This window comes from Malurus melanocephalus, unplaced genomic scaffold, assembly GCF_030028575.1.
Source record: "Malurus melanocephalus ecotype Western Australia unplaced genomic scaffold, MMel_1.1 scaffold_1250, whole genome shotgun sequence".
Classification (NCBI taxonomy): Eukaryota; Metazoa; Chordata; class Aves; order Passeriformes; family Maluridae; genus Malurus; species Malurus melanocephalus.
Window position 1 is genome coordinate 1 of NW_026624482.1, and position 4,008 is coordinate 4,008.

Here is a 4,008-nt window from a genome sequence, read left to right on the forward strand (position 1 = left end):
TTCTTTTCCTGTATCATATCCCACTTTCCCGTCTCCTAAAAGGCTTCAATCTTCAGGAAATAATTTGAAAATTTAATCCCATTTGGGGGACACTCAGGTGCTCAATTCCTCTTCTGGGACAGGAATYAGTGTTCAGGAAGGATCCTCGGCCTCACGGGGAATCTCAGGGCTGGAGGGAGCTCCCAAGGGAWCATTTCAATGAATAATTCCCAGTAAATGCATCCTGCTAGAGACCAGAGCTGGGCTGGAACGACAGGAGTTGCTTTCTGTTAGTTCAATCACCCGGCTGTCGTCTGTAATGAAAACAGCCCTGAGTTCCTCTCATCGCCCTGCTTTTCCTCAGCCTTGGGACATGGAAGAATTCCAGGGTTAGGATGAGAAAGGGACGTGCAAGGAAGTTGATGGTCAGGAACTGAAAGGGATGAGGAAAAGTGGTAATGAGTTCAGTGTGAGAAGGGAAATTAAGGTTAATTTTGGGGAGGGAATTGTTACCTGTGAAGGTGTGGCGGCCCTGGCTCAAGTTATTCCATGGATTTCCCAATGCTGGAAGAGTCCAAGGCCAGGCTGGAGCCACCTGGGATAGTTGGAGCTGTTCCTGCCGCCATGGCGAGAGGAGGGGTGGCCATGGCTATCTCCAGCCCAGAGGTGGCCCCTCACAGCCACTTCTGCACTAATGTTGGTGACTCCTGCTGTTATTTTGATGTGGAATTGGGCTCGCAGGGGATCCAGGCTGGGCTCTGTTTGTTGAACCACCTCGTTCTGTGCCACGTTATCATCTTAAGTGTTCTAAATGTAAATCATCTTTGGTGTTCTACATCTAAATCATCTCGCCCTGGATGGGGAATTTTCCTTTCAGAATTTCTGTTGGGATCGAGGCTCCTCTGGAATGTCAGGGTTCTCTGTGCCTTTTATCTGGGCTTGCTGGGTTCAAGTTTTGAAGGTGTGGGTGGAACTTCCCTGGTCCTGTTGGTACCTGGATTCCCTGGTAAGGGATTTCTAGGATAGCAGATGTAGGAAAGAGTTTCCCCACCATGACCTGTGAAGGAGGGTGGGAAGAGCTTTGAATGACAGAATTCCTGTACTGAGGCTGGAAAACAGCTCCAAGATTGTGGAGTCCAACCCGATCCCCACCTGCTCACCCAGAGTCCTTCCCTTGACACCTCCAGGGATGGTGATCCAACCCTCCCTGGGCAGCCCCTGCCAAGGCCCACCTGCTCTTTTCAGGAAGAATTTCCCCAAATTCCCCCCCTGAGCCTCCTCTTGCACAGTCTGAATCCATTGCCTCTCGTCCCGGYCCCGTTCCCTGGGATCAGATCCCAAATCGCCCCYGGCAGATCCCAAATTCCCCCTGGATCCCCCTTTTCTCCAGGATCAGCCCCTTCCCAGCTCCCTCAGGATTCTCCAGACTCTTCTCCTGCTACTCCAGCCCCGTTCCCATCCCTGGGCATTCTCCAGCTCCTCCGTGTCCCTCTTGCCATGAAGGCCCCAGAGCTGGACATGGATTCGAGGACAGAAAGTCCCTCCAGAATTCCACAGCTCCTGGAATATCCAAACCAAGGACAAAAGCGAGAAAACAACCGGATCCCCAGAGGGGTTTTTTTTTTTTTTTTCAAATGCAGAAAGTATTTAATGAAACAAGAAAAGGGGTTGGCACAGACACAGAAAGATTATAGTTTTGGGATGCTGGCAGCAGCCCCAGATGAGTCACTGCTCTCCAGAACAYTCCTTTTTGTTGCAGCCGTGTAGTTCATCCTTCAGGTGCTTGTAAACGCAGATCAAAGGCGAGGCAGCCCTAACGCTCCATTACTCAGGGCTGGAAGTGCTTGTTGGAAATGCAGATGACACCAAATCTCATTTCACAGAGCAACTCTAGGAAGCCGAATCCATGAATTGCAGATCGCCCCTCCCGTTGCTGAAGGGGCTGTGAGAAGGTTTGGACGCGGAATGTCAGGAGAGTTGAGAAAGACAGGAAGAAGGAGACAGAGAAAACAAGAAAAACAAATTCCAAGAGGTTCTAGGGCACGGCAAAGCCCTCGTTCATCATAACTTCACCGCGGGGGGCTCGGCGCTTTCACAAACATCAGCCATTGGTCTTCTGGTTGTGTCGGTCCGGTTGCGGGGTTTTTTTTCCATGGTTTAGCAGCAGGAGTAGCAGCAGGGGTAGCAGCAGGAGTAGGAGCAGGGGGAGCAGCAGGTGTAGGAGCGGTACGAGGGGTAGTAGCAGCGYGTGGTGCAGCTCCGGTAGTTGCAGCAGGTGCCGTAGGAGCGGCGGTAGCAGCTCAGGGTGCGCGTGGTGCAGGGCTTGTAGCAGCTCAGCGTGTAGCTGCGGTAGCAGGGGGAGCAGCACAGGGTGTAGCAGGGGGAGTAGCAGCAGGACATCTTGGGGTGGAGGGGTGGAGGGAAACCTGGAATGGGAAAAAGGGTGAGTTCAGCTTGAGGGAGAAAAGYGGTGGTGAGTGAGGTGGGGTTGGGTGGAAATGTTGAGTGAATCCCTCAGGGTTGAGAATGGTTTTTGTGTCACGGAATCCCCCAAATCACTGAGTTACAGGATCCCAAAATCTCAGGATCATTGAGGCTGGAAGAGCCCTCCAAAATCTAGTCCAACCTGTGCCCAATCCCCAGCCCAGAGCACCGAGTGTTGCATCCACTCCTTCCTCCGACACCTCCAGGGATGGGGACTCCAAACCTCCCTTCCCAATCCCAAAATCCCTTTCCAGGAATAAATTCTTCCTGAGGAAGGAATGTGTGGGTATTTGGTGCCCAACTCCCAGCACAGGCAGCTGAGGTGAACCCCAGCTCGGGGTAGGGAATGTGGGAGTCCCAGTGTCTGACTTGGATCCCTCACAGCGTTTTTCGGAGTTCTTGGAAGTGCTCACGCACAACCCAAGCGGTTCATTAAGTCTCCAGCCTCCCTGGTTTTAATTTTGGCACATAAATTATTCCTTTTCCTGGGTGWCTCCAGCTTTGTTAGCTCCAGCTCCAGCAGGAATGCTCTGCTGGGCAGGGAAGGTTCAAATCCTGCAGCTCCGAGCTGCCCCAAGGACTCCAGAGGAACACAAACAACCCCTGTGACTTTTCCATATTCCCCATTGCAACATCTCTCTACAAAAAGTAATTTCCTCCTTGCACAACGATTCTGGCTGGGCCTGAAAATTCCAGGTGTTGCCACAGRAAAAAAATAAACGGGGAACTCCCAACAGGGCTCCCMGTCTTTTCCAAGGACACAGGAATGTTCTTGCGCCAACGTCTCCCAGATTAAAAGCATCCAAGAAAACCTGTGACCAAAAGATTTCCCCCCACGTTAAAAGGAACAAGATCCTGACTTACCAAGCTTGGAGGGAAAAGCAAACCAAGAGGAGCCGTGTGAGGAGCACCGGGGCCGGGACCGTTTTTATATTCCCATTGTGGAAGTGGGAACAGTTCCCCGAATGCTCCTGGGGGTCACGGGACAAATTTGGGAAGTACATCAGCAGCCCAATTGCTATAATTGGTTTCCTCGGCGTTTAGGACAATTTTGGAATTCCTGAGGTCGGGCTCTGTGATTACAGACCCCGGGAGATTCTTTCATCTCCAGACTTTCCAGGACAAAGGGATTTCTGGGAAGCCACCCCGAGGACAGCTGGGAACGGGACTGGAGGCTACRCACAACAGTTCCAGCCACAATTCCTGGGGAGCTGGGAGCTCACGGATTGGTTCTTTGCCTGGTGGCCCCACAAGAGAGGTGGACTCTGCACGTTTTGGGGTGACGTAAAAAACACCCGGGGAGCGGAGGAGAATAACCCCGAGCGCTCCGGGATTTCCGTCCCAATTAATAACAGGCGTTCCATTGATTCTTTTAGGTTCCTCTCCTGCCTATAATTTGTCCTCTGAGAGGTGCGGGGCAAGGCAAGGGGTCAATTAAAGCAGCATTTGAGAAATGTGGTTAATTTTTATGGTGTGAGAGGGTTTTTTGCCCTTTTTTTTTTTTTCCGGATGAAATGATTGGAAAAACTCGCCTGAGTCAGTGCC

The 4,008-nt window shown here is 51.7% G+C and overlaps 1 long non-coding RNA gene across 3 annotated transcripts; it reads right to left on the bottom strand.

Annotated features, from left to right (window-relative positions):
* Positions 1-229: 229 nt before the first annotated feature.
* Positions 230-3,792, bottom strand: LOC130586676 (uncharacterized). Of its 3 annotated transcripts, none has more exons than XR_008966718.1 (3): positions 3,328-3,408; positions 493-2,405; positions 230-244 (listed from the first exon to the last, which is right to left on the bottom strand). It is a non-coding gene; the product is annotated as an uncharacterized LOC130586676 (long non-coding RNA). The 3 variants fall into 3 exon arrangements; XR_008966717.1 differs by lacking the exon at positions 230-244 and adding an exon at positions 398-412; XR_008966716.1 differs by lacking the exon at positions 230-244 and having other exon boundaries at positions 1,690-2,405; positions 3,328-3,792.
* Positions 3,793-4,008: the final 216 nt, after the last annotated feature.